Genomic DNA, 15,631 nt, shown 5'->3' with positions numbered 1-15,631 from the left:
TATGACCTCCCCTATCCATCCACACTTATGCTGACAGAGACGCATGGCTCTCATTTTGGCTTTGACCTGTCCCAACAGTCCTGTTCAAAGACTCTCGGGACTCGCAGTGTGCCGAATGATATCCGTTTGTGGTTGCTCAGGACTAAATTCTTAGATTTTTGTGAGACACTTGGTTACAGATGCAATATTAATGCCATCTTTTTACTGATTACTCTTGGCCAATGCTACATGTTTGTCGGTACTACGATTTAAAGCACCTTGTTGTAAGACCAAAAACAAGCTGAATCACAGCCAATTTGTGAGTGTGTATGTGTGAGAAAGAGAGAGTGAGAGAAAGAGGTCTCAACAGTTGCTGCTAATGAGGGGGAAGTAATTGAGTCTTTGCTGGAGTGAATTGTGATGCCAAATGTCCGTCCACTTTGTTATTCAAAACTGAGCCTGTTTAGCCCTGGCAAGATTCAGCCCTTGTATTTCTGCTCTGACAAAACTAAAGCGGGATGAAAAGGACAGAGAAAGAAAGAAAAGACAAGCGAGCTAGAGAGAAAGTAATGACCATTCCATTTGAATTTAAATGCTATTTTGCTCCTAGCTGTCACTTCATTTTCAATATTTCACAATCCACTCAAGACACAAAGACATTGTTTTTTTTTAAGAGTTTCTCAGTTGTGGTTTTGTCAGGTCAGTACAGTAGACCCGATTGATTGAGGGATTATGCTACGACATGTAACCTCCTCTTCTATGAACCTCGAAAGGCACCATTTAAGTCACAAAAAGCTTGGTTGCTCTGAATGCTGATGATGCTATTAATTGGGATACGGGGCGAGGGCTACATGCCAATGGTGCTTTATATGATGTCTGCAACAACACTCAGGACTGGAAGCGATTTCCCGTTGGCTATTTAAACTGGCGAGTGATTGACTAAGCTATTTTAAGGTACATTAGTTATGATTTTCCGTGGCTGTTGGAATAAATTACCGGTGTGATTGGCCACTGAGGTGAGAGGGTAACAATCATGATCATATGTAGGCGAATGTGGCGGTAAGGGCAAGATTAAGACACTGGGGAGCATGTTGTTTTGAGATTTGCAGAACCTTCGTCTCATTGTGTATCGTTTGGGGAATATGTGGATTTTTTTTGTTTTTCAGGTTAAGGTCTCTAGTTTATCTGCCATTTTCCTGCTTCCTTCCCTTCCCCCCAACCTCTCATCCTTCATTCTCCCTCCATTTCTCCCTCTCTTTTCTTTCTTTCCCTCTCTGTTGCTCCCCCTCTTGGGAGATTGTGTAGTGTTTGAGCACGTTGAGGGAGGGCGTCTCTTTATCACCTTCCTCCCTCCCTCCTCCCTTCCTTTCCTTTTCTTTCTGCCTCCTTCTCTGATCTCTCTTTCTCCCCATTTCTCTCTGGACAGCGGACAGCCTATTAAATTTGTACAGCAGTGTGAAGAAGAGGATGTGAAATTACTGTCTGATGAGAGCGTGAAAGGGCTGATTGCTGCTCGGCATCAGGAGCAGGGCTGGTGCAAAGCCTCTGATGAGGGGGTAATTTCACAGGGGTTCTCGCTGTGAGAGGGCAGGAGCGACACAACATCTGATTCTTTCAAGTGTAGCATTCCTACCGACCAATAGAAAAGGAGCTCAGGCAGCAAAGTCGTGTGTGTGTGTGTGTGTGTGTGTGTGTGTGTGTGTGTGTGTGTGTGTGTGTGTGTGTGTGTGTGTGTGTGTGTGTGTGTGTGTGTGTGTGTGTGTGTGTGTGTGTGTGTGTGTGTGTGAGAGAGAGATAGAGAGAGAGAGAGAGAGAGAGAGAGAGAGAGTTTTTAACCGATCACTTTCTTAATTAACTATTACCTGTTATTTCACAAGCTATAAATCAAGCAAGTGATCCAATAGACATTACTTATTGCCCTTGTTGACAAAAAACATGTTTTTGGCATATGTCTTTTGCGATTATCCTACATGTGCATTGTGTGATGTAGCTATTGACCTTTAACGCTCTATTTGATGATTTGCATCGGACATTGTCTTTTTATTGGACTGAATTGTCCCACACAGCACATGTTTAATTTTTTTTTCCATTCTCTCTTTTCAGAACTCAATGGTGTTCGTGTTATAGCGCCCTCACATGTTGTACATATGTAATTTACCGTACAAGATAAACATGTCAATTTTGGCTCTCTCAATACTGTTGATATAATGATTACATCTGACCATTGCACGTTCTCTAATTACACACCCACAATGCAGAACCTCAGAGTTCAAACATTTCATGAACAATAATTGAAATATTTGCTGTCAGAAATGTTGCGTGAGCATGATAAACATTTGTTGTTGTGAAAGGAGGGCCCACAGGCTGGAGGGTGAAGGCTTAGGTGATCTAAAGCTAATGAGATGTTAATTGAGAGGCAGTGGCCTAGTTTCAGTCCAACCCATTTAAACTGTGATAGCCAAGAGCATGGGAACAGAGATGGGGAGAGAGAGAGTACCGAACGGCCCTCTGTAGGGCAGCAGACTCCCTGGGCAGTTTATCATCAGATTGTTTTCTTCTTCTGTTTTTCTGTCTTTCCTTTCTCCTGATTATGGGTAACAGTGTTTGAAGTGCAGTAATGAGCATGAAGATCTCGGCTCACTCAATCATTAAAAAAACAAAAGAGCTTCCCCAAACTCTCTCTCATTCACGCACAGCGCGTCCAGCAGACACTAATGAACATTCCTAAAATAAGCTAAAAGAAAAGAAATGACACAGAAAATATCAACAAAGACGACCACAACCGCACAGAAGAAAACCTGGCTAATTAATTTCGTAACCCCCTCCTCTTTATCTGTCTGGGCATCTCTCTTATTTTTCTCTCCGTCTCCCTCCGCCTCTTGTTCTCACTGCAACAGTCATTTAAATACTGTCGTAATTTTCAGCATCTGCTGTTTTAATGGGTCTTTTTGTGATTAAAGCAGCATGTCTAAATCGAGAGAAAGAGGGAAAAAAAATTCAGGTGCTGAAGATGGAGAGAGTGAATCTCTTGTCTTCCAAACTTGAAAGAGCATAGGTGGACAGCCGATTGTGAGGGGGTATAATGAGTGACAGAGCTTTCCCATCAGCCCTTTCACTACACAGTCCTTTGTATTTGTCCATTAGTTGCCCTACGTAGACCTTTTTTGTCCAGATATGTATGTGTCGATGGGTTTAATTTTACAATATGTTTCAGGCCTAAAGGAATGGAAAATAAGCCCCCACAGCTCCCTTTTGAAGACATGGCACTACAATGATGTGTTAATTGGTTTGGGGACCATTTTCTAACAAGACAAATATGCTCGACGTTTAGACAGTGTTTCAAAGTTCCAAATTCTTGGCCTGGTTACACAATTTGTGGGATTTTGACTCACACACTCACATATTAGCACACATGCACCATTGTGCACTCTAAAGAAAACCGGCATATTACTGCTCATTATAACATTTTAAATAGATCACTGGTGACGGCCCAATTTACAGGAGCCCTGTGTGTGTGTATAACAGACCCTCAACATGTGTAGAATGAGTGAATGTGCATTTAGCTTTGTGTATCAGACTAAATAAAGGCTGTGGAATAAAGATTATTTGATTTAAATTAATACTCCTTCCAACAATTAAAACTTTGTCATCATTTGCTCACCCTAATGCTGTCCAGGATGTACATGACTTTCTTTAGAAAAAACAAACATAGATTTGTAGAAAAATATTTATCTCTGTGAGTGTGTGACATAATGCAAGCGAAAAGGTTCCTAAATGTGGATCCTCCACAAAGCACACAGAGCCATTGTGACCCATACAACTCCAGTGGATGAATCAATGTTCTGAAGTGAAATAATAGGTGTGTGTAAGAAAAATACTTGTAAATATGTTAACCATCTTTTCGAGCCAACTGCTGTACGGACCTTCACAAGATGGTCAAGTTTTCTCTTGATGTAATTGTGAAGCTTTACATAAGCACGTAGCTCATGCTAGAAGTGATGGTCCTCGTGAGCTTTGCAGCGCGCTTACATCATGCTTCACAATGCGCTCAAACTACCCTTTCGTGAACTCGCATACCACATTTGGCTGGAAGCGATGGTCTATCGTATGAGGGTGAGTAGATGATGAGAGAATTTTCATATTTGGCTGGATTATCCATTTAAATTCCAAAGAAAGTGAACTTTATTTAAATAATGTTGTCAGAAAACGCGTCTACACATTTTAGCGTTTGCCAAACCAACTTGGCTTCTTACCAAGATATAGTAAATATGTTAATCACATACAAATCAATTTATTTTAGAGGGCAAGTACAATATAAACATATAATAATAATAATAATAATAATCTTAATACACTTAAATGTATATATTGCACAATTTTAATATTACTTTATCCTCATAAACTCCAGTTTCATAAAATGGCTACTGTCTATGGTGTGCATAAACTGACATCCATCCATCTAACACTATTTATCATAGTTCTTCCACTTCATGGGATGAATCAATAAAAGTATGTTTAGGTCAGCAGCAGGAGCTGTAGACGACCTCAGAGAGCGCTGCAAGAGACAAAGAGGAGATTGCTGGCCCAAATGAAAGAGAACGCTGTTATGATGTTGTAGCAATGTTCAGGGAAGAAGGAGGCGGGAACCGGCGAACATTTAACAATAAACTTTATTTAAAATAAAACAAACAAACTAAAATACCGCCAGCAGCCCCTCGCGGACGACTGCTGGCTTACCCAAACTAAAACATAACGGCCAGCAGCCCCTCGCGGACGACTGCTGGCTAAAATAAAACACAAATACAAAAACACAACTAAAATCAGGCCTGTTCCTCTCTCGATCATCAACGTCGTCGCTCCTCCTTTATGCTTCCGCTCCTCCGTGAGAGATGCGAGACCGGTGTGCTCACAGGTGTTGCTCATTATCAATCGCACCACCGGCCTTGCGCCATTCTCTCACGTCCCTCGGCCGTCCTGTTCGCCACATACCCCCATCGCCCCTCACAGGCCGGGGGGTACCCACGAGCCTGTGCCTACTCCCCCCCCGGCGGCGGCGATCCCTGGGGGGTATGGACCGACAAGCCGAGGGAAATGGAGACGGAAGCATGAGGAGCGACAGATCGAGAGAGGGGAGAGAGGAAAAAAAAAAAAAAAAAAAATGGTCCGGTTCCCACAACGCGCTGCCATCTGGTCCCCCACCAGCTGGGCGATCTCCTCCGCGGTGCCTGGCGGTGACGCTGGATGGCCCTCGGTGGACGGTTCGACGCTCCTCCGCCGCCCGGTGGACGGCGACGGCTCCTCGGGTGCCTTGGGCAGACGGTAGGAGTCCCCCGCTCCCTGCACCTCCCCTTCTCTGGTGGACGGCAGCAGGCTCCGGCCCACGGCGAGCGGCGGCGACTCCTCCTCTCCCTCCCGGATGGCAGCCGCCCCTCCAATACACAGGCGGCCGGCAGCGAGCTCGACCGTCCAACCGGCAACTCTCTCCAGCGCACCGCCTCGAGCGTCCATGGCCGCGAGTCCCCCGCTCCCTGCTCCTCCCCTTCTGGCGGATGGCAGCAGGCTCCGGCCCACGGCGAGCGGCGGCGACTCGCGCACCATGCTCGATGACACCGCGGATTCCCCACAGCGGCGAGGACTCTCTGACAGCGCGTTCCTCCCTCTTCCCGGGTTTCGGCACCAGTGTAGCAATGTTCAGGGAAGAAGGAGGCGGGAACCGGCGAACATTTAACAATAAACTTTATTTAAAATAAAACAAACAAACTAAAATACCGCCAGCAGCCCCTCGCGGACGACTGCTGGCTTACCCAAACTAAAACATAACGGCCAGCAGCCCCTCGCGGACGACTGCTGGCTAAAATAAAACACAAATACAAAAACACAACTAAAATCAGGCCTGTTCCTCTCTCGATCATCAACGTCGTCGCTCCTCCTTTATGCTTCCGCTCCTCCGTGAGAGATGCGAGACCGGTGTGCTCACAGGTGTTGCTCATTATCAATCGCACCACCGGCCTTGCGCCATTCTCTCACGTCCCTCGGCCGTCCTGTTCGCCACAGATGTAAAGTGGAGATATTGATTTCAGAAGCGGTGTGGAGCAGCTCAACATGACACACAGGGGGACCGCAGGATGAAAAGATTTGAAAATATAAAGAAATAAGCATCAGTCTATTACAAGTTTAGTTGTAGTAGGATTCCTTCTATACACTTCACCATAAAATAATATTTTTGTAACATTTTGGCACCATAAAGTAACAAAGTGCTTTCTACATATATAGTCATACTCTATATTCCCCTGGTGTGTATTGTGATTGAGTGTGAGGCACCAGGTTTTTATTCTTTACAATCTTGAATGATATTGAAAGGTCATACGTAATTTAATGTTTTTTTTTATTTTTTTAGTGAAGAACATTTTTGGTTCTGTTCCTCATAAAAAGCTGTTACATGTCTTCAAAGCACCTGCAATATAGTACAAAAGTCGTATGAACTAATTTTTTGGTACCATGAAAGACTCATGCAACAAATAAGTATATAGGAGATGCTCAATTAAGATGACCCCATTTTCTGAGAGGTAAAAATTCAACCATGTCCCCTTGAGCGTGGAAAAGAAACTGAAGGATGACTTTTAAAATAATTGCACTTATTTACATGCGTGTTAACAAAGAGAAGGGTTTACTCAAAGACAACGTGTGGGACAGGTTGCTCCTTTGGTGTGCTTGAGAGACTTTGCAGTTTAATCACTCTGTGTGTGTGTGTGTGTGTGTGTGTGCGTGCGTGCGTGCGTGCGTGTGTGTATCTGTTTGTGTGTCTGTTTGTTTGTTTGTGTGTGTGTGTGTGTGTCTGTCTGTTTGTGTGTGTGTGCGCGCTCCTGCAGGCTTGGCTGTAAAGCTCCACATCTACATTTAAATCCCATCCGGGGGCTCTGTGCATGAAAAGTAATTTTTCAATGCGACTATTTAAAGCCTGTTGAGGCGATGGCACTTTGCGCTGAAATAGCATCATATACCATATGCATTATTTATGGGCGCTATCTTCATTATTGCGCTTCGTTCGGAGGGGAGGGGAAAGCAGTCTAATGGACCGCTACATGACAGTGATGTCACATAGCCCACATGGGGGGGGGGTTAACAGTTTTGGGAAAAAAATTGGAAATGTATGTTTGCATATATACATGGCTTGTGTGTGCTTGCGTGTCAAGAGAGAGAATCCATCACCTCTATCGCAGGTCTTTTACATCCATCACTGTGGAACGGAGCACCTTATCACATACTTGGATTTTTTTTTCATAGTCCATATATTTGACGCATGAATCTGGTTCTGCCTTCGAAATCACATCAGTCTTCTCTTAGTGCCACTTTTCCTCCATTGCCTTCTAGTGTTTTTCCATTCGACTATGGCACGCTCACTCTATGACATGCAGAGCACTTCAATTGAGTACCCTGTCTGAAGGGTGCAGAGTATTACATGTCTATAGGAGCGAGTTACTCTAGGAACAGCCCACACTAGTATCTATGTGTGTGTATATGTGTACTGTATACATACATAGCATTTTTCAAAATTCTTTGATGAATAGAAAGCTCAAAAGAACAGCATTTATTTGATTGAGCAATGTAATGCCGATGTAATTTCTTTCTAAATAAATCTTACTGACCTCAAACATTTGAATGGTATATTATAGCAATGGAGAAATATAATTTTAGATTCTTTAAACAGACTATTAGAACAAAATATTTTCCATTTATGCTTCGTGGGGTTTAATCAACTGAGGGGTTTCAATTTCCATGTAAAGTTTTAAATAAATTGCCCTATCTTTCAAAATTGACTCACCACCCAGGATCACAAGAATATAAACAGCAAAATGACTTCCTTGAAGTGACCAGTATGTAGGTACCTGTTCAACTAAATCACCATCAGCAGGGGGTCAGAGTTTTGATTTCCTGTCTGTTTCCACAGTGATTGTCATGGTGAAATCAACTGCATCCAAGCAGCGAGTTCCATCCAGTTTGGCTGTTAATGTGTGGATGGAGGGAAAGATCTCTCTTTCTCTTTCATATTCCTCTTAGCCCTTTCAATTAATCTCTCGGTTTTTCTCACGCACACACACTCGCGCTCCTTTTCTCAATTTCTCCCTCCTCTACCCCCATAATTAGATCACGTTAATTTACACTGTGTGACGCGCTGGGAAAGAGGCAAGCTGTAATAATGTGTGTGTGTGTGGAGTGGGTTATTATGGAGAGGGGTATACCATGGCTTTGCTGGGACTGCTGACTCCAAACTGCTACATCTCAGCTTGAGTGTGTCTGTGTATATTGGGTTGAGTATTGAGATTTATACTGGCACATTGTGAGTGTGTGTGTACTCTTTACCTGTATCTTTGCATGTGCTCTGCACCAGAGTGATTAATCTTATGCTACAATAAGCTCAAGTCTGTTTATGTTTGTGTGTTTTCGTGAATAAGTGTGTCTGTGTGTGGTAGGAGAGGTGGTCCTCTCCCAGTTCCAATTTTTATGTATGAGGGCAGAGGGCAGGTTCTCTTAAGGGGGTTCTCTGTGTGGGTGGGTGTGGTTTCTGTGAGCACATTGATTGTACTTGGCACTAACACTGGGATTTGTCGCTTTAGGGCAATTCCATGCAATGGTCATCTTTACCATGAAAAACTAAAGTTTTAACCAAAAGAACAAAACCCTTTTTAAGTTGTCCATTTAGGTCTGTAATATACTGTATTAATGTGCTTTAACAAAAATTTTAAGAAAATTGCCTTGTTTATCCACCAGATATGAGGTGAGCAACAATGCTTAAATTAAATTTTCAACCAGCCATATTTCATGCTTTCAAAAAAAAGTATCAAAGACCCCCCTTTTTAAACTTTATTTTAACAGTAAGCATTTTGCTGAAAGATGGAGGCATGCCTGAGAAATACATATACTAATTTGGTCATAACAGCACTGCCTGTTGAATTTATAAGGGCTATAATAAAGAGGTCTTGACGCTTCAGTGCACTGTCACGTCCATAACGTTTTAAAGGTTTAGTTTATTTAATATGACAGTTATAAATGCAAATAACTTGAAACTTTATTTACAAAGCTAAATTATGTTTATGTTTATTAGGATAGACAATTCATCTCACTACTTTGCTCTGAACAACCATAATAATGCGTTACGGACGTGACCGTTACGGACGCTTCATATTAAATCATGCATATGACTATTGTGATCTGTTTCAAGACAGAAATGATTTTATATATAAACTTGTGCGCGTCTCATAACAGAAACTCAACGTAGGCTATGCCTCTCAGAAATATAGCCTATCTATAGAAAGATTGCAAAGATCAAAACGAAAAGAAACGGGCAACTCTCTGATTGTGTAATCTGTATGTGCTTTTTCCACCACCACGTCCCTTTAGAGGCTCGGTACGATCACGCTGACAAAATAATAATAGGCTAATAATATTGCGTGTCAATTATTTTGTCAAATCATATTTATACGAAATAAAATGTGCATTAAAATCAATAAACTGGCCGAAAACCGTGCGATCATTTAGACACAAAAAACGTAGGCGTTAGGCTACATGATTGCTAGTGACTCACATCTACGGACAATAATGTCCATCGGTTCACCTGACTGTGGAGGAAACCTGTGATTTGAACTCCTATATGACAAACATTAATTGTTAATGTATTTTAATTTTGACTGTCTTCCGTAATAGTCTCTGCTTTAATGTTCCGTCTATGTGTTTATAGTAGCCTATTCACGTCCTAGTCGAGAGGCGTCCTGCAATTGCTCGAGGAACCTGATTGGTTTAGGCGCGAAACAGGCGCCCTCTAATTCGCTCGCGCTTCCTGTCATTCAAGCTCAGGTTTTGACAGCTCGAAGATAGCGTTATAAACGCCTACCACAACGACAGATGGATAAAATGGTAAGATGATACTAAAAACCGCACACAATCAGGGAAAATAAATTGAATAAAAATCTAGTTATATTAATGTCATATCAAATAGCCTTGTCACCTCAGATAAGATACCATGACAATATAACAACGTACTTTATAGCAGGCTATATATATATATATATGTGTGTGTGTGTGTGTGTGTGTGTGTGTGTGTGTGTGTGTGTGTGTGTGTGTGTGTGTGTGTGTGTGTGTGTGTGTGTGTGTGTGTGTGTGTGTGTACACACATACATATTCACACATACATATACATACATATACATCTGTTTGATCAAACAGATTCTATGTATTTCAGACGCGTCACATCCATAACAGGGTTTTTGTCACGTCCATAACGTTGGTTTTTCCTCATAATACACTTCATAACAATATATATATTTTAAACATTGATATTTTTATGTCCAGCTAAGACCCCTTCATCATGTGGATAGCAATATTTATACATTGAATTTATAAGTTCACAGACTTTAAAGGAAATCGTACAGTATACCAAAAACTCTGTCATTTTCCGTCACATCCATAACGCATGCATATTTTCCTTTTTTGGGGCTGCTTAAATATATTTTAGAAAAACATATTTTGCCTGTCAATTCCCCAGATTGGGTGCTCTGAGAATATGCATTTCCAATTTAAATATTGTAAGAAGTTTTTTTTTTCTGAGACATTTCACCTGTCAATTATGAGTTCAAATGTCACATCCATAACGCTGGAATTACCCTTTACTGGAATTCTGTCTTTTACACATTTTTGGTCTTACTTTGAAACGGTTCATCAGTCCAAGTTAACCCAAAGAAAAAAATTGGTCTTCATAATCAAAATATAATAATTTGCTCTGCGTCTGAAACAGTTTTCCTTTTTTGGTTGATATCATCAAGCCCTCAACCACCTGTCCCAGACCCTGTCCATCTAGCTGCACTGCTCCATTCCAAATTGGTGACATCATGAAAGCACTGATTGGCTAATAGCAGCACAAGAACACACACAGTTTCAAACTAGTTACCCTAGAGCTGTGATGTCAAAAGCAGTTGACTGGGGGAAAAAAAAATTTCTTTTACTTTAAAATATAGAGGCCTCTGCCAGTTGCAAAACAGTTAACAGGAAAATAAGACTACATCTAAAAGATATAGAATCTATAGTATCTATACACAGAAGTATCTAGATACCTATATAGTATCAGTACAGTGAGGAGACGGTGACATCATCTGATATTCATGTATATGTAAAAGATAATACGTATTTAAAAAGAATGGATGTATTTAAGCAAAACATTATATATAATATAATATTATATATATTATATATATATATTATATTATTATTTATTTTTTTGATTTGTTGCTTGCAAAACATTTTATTCTGTCAGGCTACATGAAATATGTTTGGCTAACTGGGCCATGACATAACCAGCCAAATTTTGACCTATTGGTCCATTCGTATTAAGGTAACACACTTTTCACATCCAGTGTTTTCAAGTTTTCTCCAGTTCACATGAAAATACAGTATGTTGACTGCAGGTGCACGCAGTAATTTTACCCATTTCATTTACCCAACATGTATAGTAAACATAAAAATGTGTTTTTAAAATGGTACTTTGAATGATGTTTAACAACTGAATGAGACTCCAATTATATCGGTAGCCTAATAAAAACAGTTTTAATGCTTTACTTTATTGGTCAAATACACATTTAGATGTACTGCTCTTGTCAATATGTAAAAGTTGAAATTGGGAAGATGGCATCTGAAAATGTATTCTGTGTTGATCACAGGGTGTATGTATGTTTTCACAGGGTTGACTGCCAGCCTCAGTTTGACCACTGAATGTTTGGTTGATCCTGCAGGTCACCAGTGGTGATGGTTATTCTGCTTATAGTCTCATGAGTATATAACTGCGATAGTAACCTGCTGCTAAACATCAGTAAACCCTGATGCTCAGAGCGGTTGTTTTAATGACAGACGCTCCATGGCTACAGCTGGACCCTCTGTGGAACTCAGGACTCATCTTCAGTTGTAAAGGACAGAGCATTGGAGGGGGTCCAGCTAGTGCCGCCTCATATATTGCAGTTTCTTTGTCATATGTACCGTTTACAGGTGCGTGTGACTGAGGAGAAGTCAGCCATCAAAGAATCCATATTTATAGAAGAATGTTATTTACTAATATAAAAAAACAAGTATGAAAAAAAGCTAAGATTGCAATACTTTGCTTGCTTTGTTGTAGCACCAGAACTCCTCGATGGTTTAGGCAGTGAGGAATGTTTGTTTAAAATTTAATCGGTTTGCTGCTTGCTGTGCATCGGTGGAGAAGAGAGGTCGGAGCATGTCAGGAAATGGCACATTTCTCATTAGGGCACAGCCCAGAAGCAGCGATGCTGAAACACTACTGATACACAAAGCGATGAAAACAAGGAGAGAGAGAGAGTCAGTCTCTGGGAGAACAGAAGGACGGGGAGGGAGGAGGAGTTCACAGAGCGATACAATATGCTCCAGTACCCCCACTGGTTCAGCCTCTATACTCTCATCCCTGACTGTTTGTGTTTAAATGTGAAATTGAGCGATGTGCCAGTGCCAGAGTGAGGAAGGGTGCTGGGTCTGAAGCAACACAGGGGTGCTTGCTAATGAGAAGCTAAAAGCTCAAAGCAGAAGACCTGATGAAACCGAACTGAGGAAACACTGCATAATAGAAACAACCCAATATGATGTCTCAAATACAAAACCGAAATGAATACTCCTAAATCACTTCAGGAATTTGTGCTTGTAGTTGTGGAATTTGTTCAGCAGTGTTCCTTTATTTGGTTGGGTAGGGGGTTAGGTTGATTCCTAGGAGCAACATACTAATATACGCTGATAAATCTAGCTAAAACCAACTTAAAGGTGCTTTTTGCAAGTTTGGCCTTTATCGTGGTTGATGTTCAAGTTAATCACAAAGTTGTTTTTACTATTATGCTCCTCTGCATGGAAGAATCTGATAGTTTGAGTTACCTGTGTTTGTGATTGAAAAATAATTCTTCCAAGTAGCTAAGTGCCATATTACGTCATAGTAACCTTCTTTTCTCTTTTTACTGACATGATGTAAACGCATCAGGATGAATTGTGCAAACATGAAATTTGCTACCAAATACATTCTGAGCACTTAAAATACAAGTCACTATTTTAGGCTTACAGTAATGAATCGGGGTTAGGCAAGAACATGGTTTTGAACACTGATTCTTTTATGTTCTCACTCAATTATTGATTTCTGTTAAAAAATTATCATGAAATGAAAACGTACTATTTTTAAATGTATGTTACTGATTGTGAATGATTCATTCATATTCGTTTAATTTTTACAAATTTGCTTGGACTGGTTTCATAATTTTCTATTTAAAATAGCATTATTCAGATCCTCCATACTTCTCTCTGGTGACATTCTGGACTTCTCTCATAACTTAGTCTGCTTAAACGCCGTCCCTTTCCTATAAATCAGCTACAAGCTCAAATTTAGATCTGCTTCTATACAATCAACAACCAATGGACCAATAGAACCAAGTCCCCACCCTTCATAATTTTTTTTTTGATAATCTATTTCACTCGGATGTACGTGACTCACAGTACAGAAGACATGATCTGTTGCTTCTTCTATTTCATCACGAGTTTAATCTGGTATGGTAGTTGCTTTTACATGGTTTAGGTGTTCCGAGCTGGTTTAGATGGTTGACCAGCTGGCTGGGACTGACTGAAGTAATACACAAACTGTAGAAAGCGGTTAAGTTTGGTAGACCTCCTTGGGCCAGCAATAAACCATATTTCAAACTCAAGTTTGACCAACTTAAATTGGCTTGATTTTCCAGCAGGGTTGTGAAAAAAGGAATTGCATAATGTTTTTTTGTGTGTGTGTTGTTAGTTAATTGTAATTAAATGTGAAGCACACATTTTCCTCTCGTGCCAATGAAAGAGAGATGTCATAGACAATAAATAATAAATTAAATCTTTTAGACACGTTTGTGGGAAAGTTGATTGAAATCACAGTGGAGAGATGAAGCAAGAAAGAGAAATAGTAGAGACAGATAGATAGAGATTTATTCGATTTATGCCTTCCTTTCCGTGTCTCACATCTCCTGCAGAGGCAATCAATGAGAAATGTGTGAAAGCCTTGAAAAGATGCCTTTCTGAGAGCCCTTTCTCCTCCTTCCTTCCCTGAGAATACCCCCCCCCCCCCCCCCCCTCCTCTCCCCCCTGCTTTTGCCTGCCTGCCTTTGACTCGCATGAAACAAAACAACCAGTTACAGAAGCACCACTGTGTGAGTTTAAGCCCCCAAACACCACCCGGAGATCCTTCTGAGCTCGATGATGCTAGATTAGCTGGAACAAGTATATCAGTAGGACACAAAAAGAACACAGAGGGGTAAGCGGGAGAGGACGCAGGAGGGGCCCGGCCCTCTTGTTATGCCAAGAGTGTTCCGAACGGTCCCGCTTGGTTCAAGTTAATTACGACCAACATTTAAATAAGAGCACTTGTCTTGAGGACGGTGGTTGGCTGCGGGAGAGACAGACCTCGCGCTAATTGTGTTTGTGTTTCCAGCTCCTCCCCTCAACTCCAGCCCTCTCTCAGTATGAGCTCCTTCGGGACACACTATGTGAGCTGCAGCCCAATGAGGGGCTTGGGATAATCGCCCCCTCACACGGATCTGTAAGCGTCCAAATCCTGGTCATCATACTGTAAACTGGTTGCTTCAGTCTTTTCTTCTCCTGCAGATGGATGGGCTTTTATTGAGTGGTGTCTGACTGCTGAAATAACAATTCTCTTTACACCTTTATGCTCTCTCTAAAATACTCACACACTTTCTCTGGTACTCAGTGACCATGGACAGATGCAGATGCCCCCTGTAGTTTGATTTCATGTCTTTGAGTTATGAAAGTAAGACCCCAAAGCTGTTTTTTACACACAAACACTGAAAGTGTTAATGATTGGTTTTGTTGTTTACTTTTCCTAGGTTTTCTCTGCATGGGACTGTATTATAAGACCTTAAAGTGGATGCAGGAATTGAATGGTTAGAGTGTGAAGGAGAATCTAAGTTGACTTTTTAAGACCTCACAATGCGTCAAATCAATATATATTACAAACATATACAGACATACTGTATATACAGGAAACACTGGTTAAAAAAAAGCAAGATTAAAGGGGTTCAATCAAGGAATTTTACAGGAAGTTAAAAATCTTATTTGAAACATAGGATGCCGAGTATATACACCTTTATTCAAAAGTTTGGGGTTGGTAAGATTGTTTTATGTTTTTTGAAAGAAGTTTCTTATGCTCAGCAATTCTGCATTTATTAATATCAAAAGTATAGAAAAAAAGAGTAATATTGTGATATTATTACATACATAAATATTTCAATACATTTTAAACATCCTTGCTGAATAAAGAACTTGATGAACTTTTGCTGAATGCTAGTGTATTCTCCAAACTATTAAACAAAATCAATCCATTTAACTTGTTGAAGAAATTGGTATTGGATATTTCTGTTGTATACTTAAACACGCACTAATCAGAAATATACAAAGTATTTCATAGTGTCGTCATTCTTACAGCAGCTTCAGTTCATCATTGTGGTTCTGAATTTGTGACTAGATCAGAGCAGGACCTGCTCTGTGTATTCTATCACTTTGTTTTGAGAAGTTTAGGAAGAAAAAAGTTCCAGTATGATGTGGTGGGACATTTTACATATTCGGAACC

General features: G+C 40.8%; 1 protein-coding gene across 1 annotated transcript in view; it reads left to right on the top strand.

The window, feature by feature from the left end:
* Positions 1 to 15,631, top strand: part of igdcc3 (immunoglobulin superfamily, DCC subclass, member 3) — a 74,837-nt gene that overhangs the window by 35,620 nt on the left and 23,586 nt on the right. The window lies entirely within an intron of this gene.

The sequence above is a fragment of the Siphateles boraxobius genome, unplaced genomic scaffold (genome assembly GCF_051911475.1).
Source record: "Siphateles boraxobius isolate OS27281-9 unplaced genomic scaffold, OSU_SipBor_1 130, whole genome shotgun sequence".
Lineage (NCBI taxonomy): Eukaryota > Metazoa > Chordata > Actinopteri > Cypriniformes > Leuciscidae > Siphateles > Siphateles boraxobius.
The sequence above is the reverse complement of the archived record's forward strand: the minus strand, read 5'-3'. Positions and strand labels throughout refer to the sequence as shown.